The following is a 14,989-nucleotide window of genomic DNA, read 5'->3' on the forward strand; positions in this document are numbered from 1 at the left end:
GTAGCGAATTTTCAATCAAATTGTTTAACTGCCAGTAGTTAGTTACCGCACCGCCACCGTTACAGGTTAACGTCATATTGTTAACATTGCATTCGTTGCCGAACTAATACTTACGTTCGAGACATTTTCCGAATTTAGTCCTTGAGCCAGACACTCAACTTTCAGAAAAAGGTACCACCCACCCGACCTGAGTAAACTTAACTCCCATTTCTGGATACCCCTATGTCTATAGTATATGGAAACCCATGTTAACATTGTCAACTGCATAGCTTTTGGCTAATGTAGCCCCTTAATTCCAAAAAAATCACAAGAATTTTTAAGGTCTCATTGAAAACACTCTTTGACTGTGTACAGATTATTTTTTAATTCAGATTTCTGAAATTTTATCAGATTGTACACATATCATAGGCAAACCACTGGTGCACATATTATTTATCCTAAGTTTATTACAAGGTCGGATTTTGATACCAGCAAAAAAGCAAAATGAATATTTTTTTGGTATCTACGTAATTAAGTTTAACGGTATGACCAGGCAATTGAACAAGTAAGAGTTTTTAATGATTTTTGGATACTGCCCACATGTCTAGGGAACATAATGATATACAATAACCTGATGTAGAATGCATGCTTCTGTGTATAATCAAGCTAATTTTACAATTTACACTAAATCGGTACGAGTCGAGCAACCCTATCCGACGTCGATTAATTCTTTCTGTTCACACATAGCTAATACTTCGTCAGAAGGGAAGCAATTAAGGATACTGAAAGTTTTCAAGCAGTCCATTGATTGTTGTGGAAAAGTTCGTTTCCCATCATGTTTTAGTCTTAGTGATATTTAGTGCCTACAGACTCATATAAAGTGCTATAAATTACTGGCAGCCATGGAATGTTTATATAAAGTATTACCACCTGTTATCATGCAACAAGAGTATTTGTTCATGCTGTGTTTATGTTTGCTTCTTTTTATCCATTAATTTTGTTTTCAAGAAATGTATTTCCCTTTTTACAGAGCAAGGAATAAAAGGTAAAAAACAATGGCAAGGGAATAATTCACCACTTTTTAGATATAAGACTGCATGCAATATTTTGTTCTACATCTGAAAGCAATACATCACACGCATTGCGAAGGTAAGGTTGACAAATATTATCGTGTTAATGACTTACAATAATCATTTACATATATTAATAGTCAATTTCCTGCAGTTTCGTCAATTGAGTTATGAACTGACTTGAATTCAGTACTTCCCATTTGGTCATGTATATGATCTTCTGAGATATGATATTCGTCATTTGCAGATAAATAAAAAAAGTAGAAAACAAGCTCTTCTAGTCCAACATGGCAATAGCTGTATGATTCATTGTACTACTGATAGGTCAGCCCTTGTATCTCCAAAGAACATCTGCTCATGGCAGACTCTTCTCAATGCAGCCAAAATCAGGCAACATGTTGGTATTTTAGAGTTGGCTGAAGGTGTGAAAGATGATGAAATACCTCCAGTCTTTATCATAGAAAGTGCCATAGTTACTTCACAATGAAAAGAAGTTTAAATTCTATACAATCTCAACAAAGTGATAATGAAATAGAATTATCCTCAAATGATTCTCGGCGATCCATTCGTGGCAAACCAAGTAGTTTAAGTGTTTATAGCAGTGAAGAATGCATCATTTGTGGAAGGAGAACAAAGTACAAGAGTGGATCAGGAACTAGAGAAAACCTGGTCCGAGCCAGGAGTTTCGCGCAGATGACACTCTCAGGAGGGCTGCTTTAGTAAAAATGGATGAAAAAAATGCTTGCAATTCTTAGTACAGACTTAATTGCTTCAGAAGGATATTATATTCAACATGTTATAATGCTTATACCTGGAAGGTGGCTAAAAAGTAATAAAATTGTAGAAAATGGTGAAAGCAAAGAAAGGTACTGATATGGAAGAGGCACACTGTGTTGAAGAAGATGCATATTGTAATGCAGAAAGGCTGGCACATGAGGAGCTGTATACATATATTCGAAATGATATAATTCCAAAGCCACAAATTGTAGAAATGACATATCTTGTATCACGAATAGAATCATCATTGACATCCTTAGGCATAGATAGTGTGAGAAAAAGTACAAGGAAACATCTTCGTCGTAAACTTGAAGCTGAATTTGGTGAGAGTTTACACATTGTGTCTAATACTAATGGTAGACTGCTGTTATACCCTGATAGTATGTCTAAAAATGAACTTGTTAAACATGCATATGGGCTTCAAGAAAAACTCAACCAAGCAAATTCAAGCAAATCTCCAGAGACAGTTATGAAAGCTGCTATGCAAATAAGGACTGACATAAAAATCATGATTTCAACCAGTCTTGGCCTCCCAGTACAGATGAACCTTTTGAGCTGCCTGTCTCTCTGAGACAGTTTCTCTCTACCTTCGCTGACTGGAGGAAATGAAAATATAGACCCACAAAGAAGAGGACAGAGACTTATCAGCTCATTTGGCAGTGATTTGATTTATGCAGTATCTCATGGCAAAATAAAACCTCCAAAACACATTTTGCTGCCATCGCTGTAAAGACACTCACTGGCAATGTTGAACTTATTCAAATTCTGAACAGATTCTGTCATGTATTTCTTATACATTGCTTGAAGAAATTGATACAGCCCTTTGCCTCCAGAAGTTAGCTTCAGCAGAGGGACCTGCTTTACCTGAAAGTATTTCACCACATGTCTTCACTACTTTGGCTTTTGATAATATTGATCGTCTGGAAAGAAACAATTACAGGAGAAGGTACTTCACATAGAGTTAACGGGATCATCATTCAGGCAAAGGTTGAAGGTTCTGTTCCAATGAAGACAAAGCCAAGCATACCAAAGTCAAAACAGCGAAGCATCAGTGCTACACCAAAGTTAATTCCTGTGTATAATGCAGGGAAAAAACTGGGACCATCATGTGTTGATGGCATTGAAATTGATGCAACTCATGAAATTCAAGAGGCAAGATTTAAGAATTCATCTGGCTTATGTTAAGGATGTTCGACAATAATATTCAAACAGTATGCAGCTGGACAGGTTTTAACATGCTTATCCGAGATGATTGATATATCCCAAGACACAATTGGATACTTGCCCACAATCAATGCTCCTGCTACTGACATGTCAACAATTAATGAAATACTCCATCAGTCTCTTTCAAATCATGCAATCTCTTGAATTGCCAAAAAATTAGTTTGTGTGTTTGACCAGGCAATATATTCTAAAGTTACTGAGGTGGTGTGGAAACATGATGAATTCAAAAATGTAATAATTAGGATGGGAGATTTTCCACCTCATATGCAACTTACTATCAATAATTGGAAAGCGTTTTGAAGATGCTGGGCTGCGGAACCTTTGTGTTGAGGCTAAAGTTGTTGCAGAGGGCTCTGTTTCATCTGTCATGGAAGGTAGACAATACAATCGAGCTGTAAGAGCCCACAAGCTTGTATATGAGGCACTAATGAGACTTGTCTGGAAGAGATTTATTGTGTGGCTTGAGACAGAACATAAGGATATGATGGTACATTTAGAACACCTTTTAAACTATGATGTAAATGACTTCAATAGCAGCATAACTCATTCAGCTTATGACAATCTACGGGAAAACTCCCACTTTGCTAGAATACTGGAATTATTTTATGAACATCTTGGTATCCTCACCAGTCAGCACACTCTCTCTGCATTTTGGGTATCATATTTGGATATGGTTGATATACTACTGGGTCTGCTTAGGGCTTCTAGAGAAGGTTGGCTTCTCCATCTTACATGGTTAGAAAAATGATTTGTTGGTGTTTTGCATATGATAAAAATAACTACTATGCAGGTTCTTAGCCTATTACTATGCTACAATGTCAAGACTCCATGTAGATCATCCAGGTGTCTATGACGAGTTCACGAAAGGTGCATTTTCTGTTCAGATTGGGGACAAAAATCCTTTTGGCAGAATTCCCGTTGATCAAGCAATTGAAGAAACGGTAAATAAAGACACCCAGACACCTGGAGGAACCAAAGGATTTAGCCTGAAGGGTGGGGCTGTGAGGCGCTATTACCTAAATGCTGAGTACAGAAGCAAATTCCTTTGGCAGATCAGGGAAATGACAGGGACAAGGTGAATCAAAGTTGACACATCCGATCTTCAACCTAAAAGAATAGAAAAAGATGAATGTCAAGTAAGCTCTTTGTTGAAATAATGGAAAGTCATTGGATCAATCCCTTCGACCCTGACAAACAGAATTTGTAAACCTAGCAAGTGGGAAAGTTGCACCACCAGAGTGTTCAAAAGATCTCCTTAAAGCAGAAAAAGTAGGAGAAGCAGCATATGAAACATTCAAGCGTGAGCGTATTGAAGGGGATCTTTCTAAGCAAACAGTTCCATGGAGAATAAAAGCTCAAGCTGAAGACATTTTCTGATGCATACAAGACAATTCATAAAGTTGGATCATCAAAGGATATTGTTCTTAATGCTGACAGAAAATTATTTGCTCATATGATTCTTGTAGCAGAAAAGAGGGAGATTAGACATGAAAGAGCGTATTGTCACATCTTTGGGACCCTTGCCATGGTCCTTAGCATATGGGGATGGATCAATTAGAAAAACAAAACTAACAAAAGTGTCTTGGCAAAAGAACTTATGAAGATGATCACACCAACAGAGGTTATTCCTGTAGATAGAGCAACCATAATTGATGGAATGGATTAATTCAGAAAATGAAACCTACAGATAAGACCTTTGCAGAATTGGCTTTGTTTCTGTCCTTTCTCAGGTTATCCACGAAGGCAGCGGAAGCCAACGCATTGATATAAGGTATTCGATGTGTATCGTGATAAGTCCATCAAGGATCTTGAAAGGCAAAGAGAGGTGAAGGAATGGGCATACAGCTAAGCAATATAGCTCCAGGCCACACAATTCAACAATGGAGAAAAATTCTTTGTTGTGCATCAAGCAAGAAAAACCTCATCAAATTCTTGGTAAATGAGTGGCAAAAAGCTCCTCTGAGAGAAAGCTTAAATGATACCGTACTCTATGTGACATGCGAAGAAAAATGCTACAAACTAACTAAAGAATTATCAGAAGTTGAAACTAATTTGGAGTGTCTCCAGGAAGAAGCAGACACTCGCATTCTCCTGCATGCCTTACATGCAGCTGAGTCTGAGATCAAGAATGTGGTTATCAATGCAAAGGATTCTGATGTCTTGGTTATAGCATTAGGTATCAGTAGCTTGATCCCTTGTACACTGTATATGAAATGTGGGAAAAAAACCCGAACTCAGTTTATTAACATTAAAAAAACTTAGTGAGGCACTTGGAAAACAAGCAGTATGTGAGGCGTTTAATTGGCATGCATGCATTCACTGGTTGCGACACTGTCAGCGCCTTAGCCATGGAAGAGGGAAAAAATCAATGCATTTAATCCAAAATGAAATCAAAACAAGACAATATCAAGCTACATATTGTGAACCTCGTCCGCAATGCAAACTGTTTCATCGGACCTATTTGAAAAACTGCAGATAATCACCTGCAGCATGTACAATAGTGCTACAAAAACAACGTCAGTGAACTCACTTCGCCATCAACTCTTCTGGGTTCTAAGCGGGGAGAAATAGAGTCAAGCAGTTTACCACCATGCCAGGATCCCTTTTCATGCATGTACAAAGGGCTAACTTCCAATCTGCAATTTGGAGACAGTGTTTGCAGCGTTATCCTGTTCTACCAAATCCAACAGAGTCAGGCTGGGAAATAGATAATGGTACCTTAGCCATCAAATGGCTACAAGGACCTCCTGCACCAGAGGCAGTACTACAGCTACTAGCATGCAGGTGTGCACGTTCCTGCAAGTCATCAGATTGTACTTGCCTTATCAATGGCTTGAAATTTACAGATATGTGCAAACTTCAAAATTTGCAATAATCAAGGGAAAGATAGGGAACTTAGTACAGAATTGCAGGACTTGTGTGACGACGAATATGATGATTAATAATGGTTTATATAACCCTCTTATTAATAATTGTAGTTTTGGTGATAATTGGGTTAATATGGCGAGTGTTTATCATATGAACTAATTTTTCTGTTAAAAATAATTTCAGACCACCATAATTTTTATTGCAATATTATACGGTTATAGTGGGATAGATATTAAAATTTTATGTTCTGTTTAAATACGAGATGGTTTTTAGTTTCTAAGTAATTTTTTTGTTTTGGTTTTATTTTGTAACTAATGCCATGAGAATATTGCTTGCATAAACTTTTAGGAGACAAGATTATTTGCTTTTTTTGATAAAAAAGTTTGAGCTGCGTATGAATAGAAAATAGTCGCGTAGGATAGGATTATACGACTTTTAATATTTCATTGTATTTGTAAATTAGCTTGATTATACAAATACTCATGTATCCCAAAACAAAATATTATATATCAATGCGTTCCTTGGACATGTGTGCAGTATCCTAGATCATTAGAATTCTGATTTGTTTTATGTATGGTCATAAAGTTAAACGTAATTAAGTTTATACAACAAAAAAATTCTTCATTTTAGTTATTTTTTTTCAGATATCAAAATCTGACCTTGTAATAAACTTAGGACAATAATATTTGCACTAGTGGTTTGCATATGATGTGTACAATCTGATAAAATTTCAGAAATCTGCATTAAAAAATAATCTGTACACAGTCAAAAGATTGTTTTCAATGAGACCTTAAAATTCTTGTGATTATTTGGAATCAATGGGCTACACTGACCAAAAGCTATGCAGTTTGACAATGTTAACAAGGATTTTCATAAACTACAGACATGGGGTATCTAGAAATGGGGGTTAAGTTTACCCAGTACAGGTGGTACCTTATTTTGGCCTGGCTCATGGACTAATTGAGTAAATAAAAGTATTTTTCGGTATTTTTGTGTTCGCTACCGGGCCGATTTTCTTTAGTAGTGAACTCATCTGAGAGTCTCAATTAATATCTGATAGATTTGAGCAAACTTTTTCGGTAAAGGTCAACTTCCCTTTTCTGAGTAGCCAACATATTTAAATTTTGAGTTCGTTACCTCGTTTACCGATTAGCGTAACCACAGCGCAACAAGCATAGAATTTGCGTTCTCTACCAAACCAAATATTTTCGGTATGGAAATATATATATATATATATTATATATATATATATATTATAATATATATATTATTATATATTATATATATATCTTATATATATTATAATATATATAATACATATCAACAAGTCTCAGTAATGTTTGATAGGAATTGAGATATGTTTTTATAATGTGCTCTGGGTTACTAGTGTCGGTAGAGGTTAATGTACCTTTTCCCAGTAGAGTAATGAGCATGCTATTGTATTTGGTAATGGGCAGATTTTTTCGAATACACCCCATTTCATCACCAATCCGGTTCGTCACGTACCCCGTTCGTCACCAAAAACCCATTTCGTCACCAAGAATCCGCCATTGTGAAATCTGTTTCGTCACCAATAATCCCGCTTTCCTTAGACAGCGATAATAAACCTTTTATATTTTTTCTCTCTCTTGTGTTGTACGACGATATTCACTAATTAGAGCGTTCACTGCAATATTACTATTTTTATGGGTTTACCGTTCCGTTGAAATTTTGCTCCGTTGTAAGACAAAATTAGTACACTGATAAACTGCTTGTCCTCCAAAACATTTATTTTATGAGTCAGTTTGACCAACATTTTTATACTGTTGGATTTTGATATTTTTGTGTGGTGACGAAATGGGCAGATCCCTTTTCGGTAATGATATGTATATCTGCAATTCTCAATAGCATTTGACAGGATTTGAGATATGCCTGTGTAATGGTACCCTGTGTATAATGACGGCCCGTGGCTATCATTGATAGGGGTGCTGTTACATATTTTTTTTTCATTTCTTGATATCAACTGCATAAAAACACATACACACATTATATATATATATATATATATATATATATATATATATATAATATATATATATATATATATATATATATATATATATATATATACACCACGGTTTACAAATAAAGGGCTTTATCATGACTGCAATGATTTTATCTAAAAATCTAAAAAATTAATTCCATTCTTCTGTTCTTGTTTAGAGCAAAAAAAATCAATAAATTCTTCATTGATATCTGAAGCACTGTTCATAAATGTTTTTTCCATCGAAATCACTGAAAGTGCATTTAATCCTTCCTGATTCACAGTGGTCCTTGAAACAGTTTTATCCTTTTCAGTGTCGAAAAACAGCGTTCAGGGTCTGATGCAGTCATCGGAATTGTCAAGACAGAAAATTGCGAGAATATGAGTTTAAATAAAAAATATTAAGTCTATGTAAACTAAGCGTAGCATAATAAAAATCCTTAAACCATTAAAGGGAATAAAAACTCGAAAACAAGAATATTAAGATACAAAAACTGAGTATGGCAGTAAAATAAAATAATATAGTCGTATATAAAACAAAAGAACTGAAGAACTCCTAGCTAAAACATACATAGTACTCTCACTCTCTCTCTCTCTGAGGAAGGTAGCAGATGCAAAACCACAGCCGAAAGCTACTATTTTGAATTTTACTCATTGACATTATTGTGCTTATGATTTTTTCTCATTAACTGCAACTCGCCACCGAGTTTATTATTCTGTATTACATTACATATCATCAGTATCGTCACTAATTTTATCACTATCACTAGTAGTAGGTACACATTGATTAAGGTGGATGAAATACTATCAATAACTTTTTTTCATCCACCTGGTGCAGTCCATTCAACACAAAAACCTAGGTACTATATTAAATTAGCTACCTTATTTACACGATAGGATGTTTTTGTCCTCTTAAGAACATTTTAATTCACCATTATCCAGCAGTTGATATCAGATTCACTTGTGTGAATCCTAGATCCGTTGGTAGCTTCCTAAAACACAAAGAGAAATTGCCCCCCTTGATGCGATCCGGCGTAGTATATTTATTTAATTGCTGTCGATGTAATCAGCAGACCTACGTATGAAGTAGGCGCCGGTTGCTCAAAGTGAGATGTGATGCTCATAGAGGCGAAGTTACGGAACGGACAGCAAATTATCCACCCCTGAACAATCAAATATCAGGAATCGCGCCAGAATCTGTGAGGCAGACATAAATTATAATAACTTTAAGGTCATTATGACGTCACCATATGAACACCGTCCACCTCATTCTTGAAAATTTGGCAATTAAGAAACTGGTACCTTCACTTAACAACCATACCACCTCAGCACCTTTGTATATAGCATAAAGCCACATCATTTTGTTCTTTTCCTCTTCTTGACTTTTTCCACCGTCTTGGCGGCTGACACACATCCGGCGGGACTCCGCTTGAGCAAGGTGTTTTCCTAATTTTACTTAAAAATGTTTGAATTGTTTATGATTTTACATTTCCCTTTGTTGAACGTGTTTTGTATTAATGTAATACTCATTCTTTGAGAATTTTTAATCCGTAATTTTACTTAGAAATAGTTTAATTGATAATAATTTTACGTTAACTTGCTTTTTTTAAATGTTTTGTATTAATGTAACATTTATTTCTTGACTTTATCCCGAATATGGGACTTTGTCTCGAAGCGTCGCTAGCCAATAAAGAAACCAATGTAATGTGCCATGTCCTTCCGTATCCCCATGCCTACTTCACCGAGGATTAGTCCACCCAGTGGCGTTCCTGAGGGGGCCCTGTTTGAAACCGCCCCCTGGGCCCCAAAGTGAGGGGGGGGTGCCCCAAAATGCGAAATTTAACCATCGCTGCTATGACAGGACAGTGGCCCCAAAATGGTCAAAGCCCCTATTTATATTTGGACCCGAAAGTTTGGGGCCCACTCAAGGGCCCTAGTTTCAAATTTTGAGAATAAAAATGTTATGTAAAAGAAATAGGGCTCTCCAGGTGGGCCTTCTCAATCGTAGAGCCCATTATAGACCTTCTCATACGGATCGAAGGAGGGTGGGTAAGGTTGATTGGGGCAAGGGCAGGGCTTGGAGGAATAATAGTTTATGGAGATGCCCTGACTCACAGTCCTTACCTTGGACCCCAGGAAGCCAGGTCAGTCAGCGGTCACAGCGCATCAATGACGTAATCGGTATGGTCTTGACTTGCCACTTCGGTGGCCGCGAGTTCGATTCTCGGGCATCCGACCGAGGGGTGAGAGATGTGTATTTCTGGTGATAGAAGTTCACTCTCGACGTGGTTTTCTGACACAGTGACACTATTCATTTTCAATTTCAAGACCAATAACATAAAAAAAACCATATATGAGTCGCACTTATTCTAGAAGATAGTTTTAATAGGATTTGTTTGAGACCATGATAACACACAGCTGCCTTTCTTTAAGCAAAAATCAGTGACAAAGTTTGAGATTAACCTAATCTGTGTCCCATACATAGATATAGAGGGTCCCATACCAATCCATAGAGGGCTATAAATTTTAACGGCTACGTAGCCCAGGTGTTTTCGATTAAAAACAGCCAAGGTAGAGGTGCGTCCACACGGTCGAACAATGTCCGACGGACAAACATTGTTACCATAGCATAGGCGAAGCAGGGTGACGTCACAAGCGTTGAAACGATGAAAGTAGATCTGGCAACAAACAGTGGTACCAGATGAGGCTGTATAACACTGCCTTTACTCTGCTCACAAGGCAAAGACCGTCACACAATTGTTAATTGGTAACAATGTTTGTCCGTCGGACATTGTTCGACCGTGTGGACGCAGCTTAACAAGCAGCAAACAACATACACTTTATCTTGCTGTATTAAAACTATGTTAAAATATTTACAAAATAAGAGAAATATATTTACAAATGTGAACACCGTACATTAATGAATAAATAATCCGTATATATTAATGACATACTAATGACTAAATAGTCCTTATATATCAGCTTACAATAAGATGTAGAAACAATCTTTATGACATTTATATATATATTATATATATACACACACACACACACACATATATATATATATATATATATATATATATATATATATTATATATAATATATTATCTACTGGCCACCTTTTTGAAAATGTCTGGCGGCTTTTCATTTTGTGTTGGCCAGCAGGGTGGCTGTAAAATGTTTTCCTGCACAGGAGGAATAGCGTACCTGCAGGTACTTTTCAGCTATTGCTCTGATGAGCAAGACTAAATGATTTTGCAACGGATCGTTGTCAAACATGTGTTCTCTCCTTTCTGAAAATATTGTTTTGCCTGTGTAATATTTCATAACAGTATATACAATATTTTGCAACTCTTTTCTGCCAAGGCTAATGTCCAAGTTTTCATTGAATGATATTACTTTTCTAAACTATCTCACATCTCTAGCAGATTTCTACCACATCATCCGAGGGATGAATCAGACCTCCTTTACTTTTCAACTTGATTAAATTTTGAATTGCATTATTTTCATTGGCAGTCAAACAATCTAAGCTGGCTTCACAACGCAAGGATTTCTTCAATTTATACACAATAAATCCTGCAATGTACGCCACAATACTACTGGAACAAAGTGATAGGTGGTAAGACGTAGGAATGTAAGTATAGTCCTCATTGTTATCACTTTCATCAAAATTGCTATCTGTTCTTAGGAGAAGACGCATTTATAACATCAATGGAATTACGTAAATGGGCAAAATTGCTTGAATATTTCAGTATGGGTAGTACTGATTCTAGCGGTGAGCAGTTAGCGCGGAGAACTTCCTGAATGTCATTGTGAACTCAAATTCTCTTATAAGCAGCAGAAAATCGCACGGAAGTAGGGTTATTATTACATACCCCCCATACTTCTTATTTTACCAAAGAAAAGCTCAATATGGTCTTGACTCATTTTATATGATCAGAACATCCAATAAAGTTGTCATAAAAATTGATCAAACTTCGAATACAAAATACAAAGCCTTGAAACCGCGTTCTTCGGTTTGAAATCGGAAGAAAGTTTGAAGCGCCTAATATAAGCTTCAGCCTCCACTAGAAATTCTTTGAACAAACATGCATTTTTCGGTTGCATTGGACATTTAAAGTCACGACTGCAAAGATTTCTTGAATTAAGTATATCAAAAAAATGATTGAATATCCTAAGGAATTTGATTGTTCCCTCACATCTTTTGTAATCAGCAAGGTTGTTTTCTAAGCAATATTGCAGGAGTTTGCAATGGATTCACTAAGAAGTTGAGCAGCAAGCTTAACGCTCATATTTCTTTTTATCCACGCAATATCTTGAGACCTCAGCTAATTGCCTAAACGTAAACCTTCATTATCTTGCAATGTGTGCAATTTCTCTTTGAAATCCCATTGTATTGATTTCCCTCTCCGTCCATGAAATTCTTTCTTTCTCCAAATGCATTCCTCCCTAATTCTAGCATATGACAAGGATAAAAAAAATATCCATATGGGTTCCTGTGTCACTGGATGGGGGAAAGAAAATCTCATATCATTGCAATCTAAATAACACCCAAATTCTTTTATCATTGATATATTGGTTGCTGTCCCATCGGAAGTTACTGATACAGCAGTTACATTGGCGCTATGTAACATATCCAGGCATTGCCGAAGCAAATAATCTCGTTCTTGAGCCCCGAGCCCTGAAATATGGAAATATCCCACTGGTAATTTCCAAGTACCGTTAACCGCGTTAACCATAAACACCAGAGCTTCTTTAGCAATTGGAAGTCTATCATCGTCGAGCTCAGTGCCCGTATCAATGAACCCATGATATTTTTTCCCACCCCACTCTACTTGCTCTTTGATGGCTGTTTCGCCCATTATTAAAGAGTATATAACACTTTTACCCAATTTCGCCGCAGCTTCGGCTTTCGTTTTCAAAACTGAAAACGAATAATTAGTAAACCCTGGTTTCCCCCCTACTCGCTGATACCATTTTGTAATTGTTCTGGGATGTGGCAAACAAGTGTGGAAAACCTTCCTTACGTAACGATACGGATTTGGGGAATAAAAATGAAGCGTTAGAGCAAAACTTCGCAGTGCTGGCGAATATTCGTTTATTAACAGATGTTCAGTATGTTTTGCAGTTAGTCTTTCCAAAAGGTCTGCAACACCTGTAGCACAGTTCTCTAGAACAACCAAACTTTCATCACTTACAAACGATTTCTGCTTAACCCTGGGGACCGGTGGCCCCATTGAAGAAGGGTGCTTGGGCCCCCATAATGGCCCCATTTACCCAGATAATATACTACATTCAAATGATTCAATGACTCTGGCCTTCTGCTTAACCCAGGGGGCCGGTGGCCCCATTGAAGGGTGCTTGGGCCAGCCCTGGGTAGCAATATTTGGGCAAGAGGTGTCAGTGTCATGCGTGGGAGAGGAAGAGAATTATGAATACTATATAGCTAAGTCTGAAATTTGCATTTACAAATGCCTTTAAAATGATCCTACAATTGCTCATATTCTAAAAATTTTCCCGGGTGGCCTGACAGTGAATTCCACCCGGGCGGCCCCCCCCCCCCCCCCCACACCACTGCTTTGGATCGCTTCGCTCGCCTCCCACCCCATAGGAAGGGTCCCAAATGGGACTGTACCCCATGGCCCCAAAATGTCTAGGAACGCCCCTGAACCCCCAAGTGATGAAGAATATATATATATATTGTGACGAAGTGGCCTAGAGTATCTGGGTCTGGACACCATCAATACTTGGTGCACGAAGTAGCCAAAGATTTGCGTCTGGACACCATTAATATTTGTTAACCCAAATTGCCAAGTATCTGATTATTTCACTTACCATTTGTACTTGTTAGCACAAGAGACCCTTTTATTCCTGGGTCTGAGACACCGTTTGTACTTAGGGCACAGTTTGTTGTTACCTGGTTATTACTTACCTCACCACAGCCAGACACCTGACCCTTCATCACAAATACTAAACGACTGAATACTCTAAAGGTAATAGTGATCCCTTATAGAACTGAACAGTCAAGAAAATAATCAGTCTAAGTTCATTAAAATGGATGTGAGGTAATCTTAATTAAAGGGCATCAATCCTTCACTAATTTCAAATCTAAGTATTTCCCTGATTCTAATTCATTTGAGGGAAACGGCACAATTACCACTATAAAATATAATACTGGTGATATAATAAAATGCTCATATAAATTTTAAATACAAAATTTTTTATTTCTAAATTCAAAATTTATAAGTGAAATTCACAATCTCAGGGAAATTGTTATTACTTGAAAACAAAAGTTTAATTAATTCTTGAATTAATTATTAAGCAAAATTAAATCAAAGTTTATCAAGAAAATTAGTTAAATTAAATCATAAAGCAATAATTAAATTTGAGATGAAATTTAATTAAATACAAATTAATTTGCAAGTGTTAGATTCAAACGATTACACAATAGAATATTATTCAAATTAATTAAACAAAATAAAGACAATGCAAAAAAACATAATGCATAATATGAAAACAATTAAAGCATTGACAGTGCAAACATTAAGCATATAAAAATGGACATGTCAAAAGACCAAACAAAAGAAAAATGTATTGAAAATGATAATTTTATCTAATGGTAAAATAAAACCTCGAAGTGCACTTCAAAACATTTGAAATACCTGTATACGTAGCTGCAGCTTCTCACTCAAGAGAAAGGCCTGTTACACACTTTTACACTTTCGTGGGCGCCTTCAAAAAACTAATAGAAATAATACTATGTTCAGATTCCACAAACAACACATATATTACTAAGAATTATATATGAATGAGTGACCACCTTATATATAAACATGAATTACGTTACGGTAATCTCGAGTGAGCGAGCAAGAGATAGAGCTTTGAGAGAGAGAGAGAGAGAGAGAGATACTATCCCTCACGCCAGCGGCTAGGTCTCGGAATCGAATGAATCGTTCTCTATCCCCATAAGCGTATGGCGTATGGGCGATAAGCATCTAGTTCAAGATGAAAACATATTACATCAACTCTCTATGTTAAACATGAA

This window comes from Macrobrachium nipponense, chromosome 7, assembly GCF_015104395.2.
Source record: "Macrobrachium nipponense isolate FS-2020 chromosome 7, ASM1510439v2, whole genome shotgun sequence".
Lineage (NCBI taxonomy): Eukaryota > Metazoa > Arthropoda > Malacostraca > Decapoda > Palaemonidae > Macrobrachium > Macrobrachium nipponense.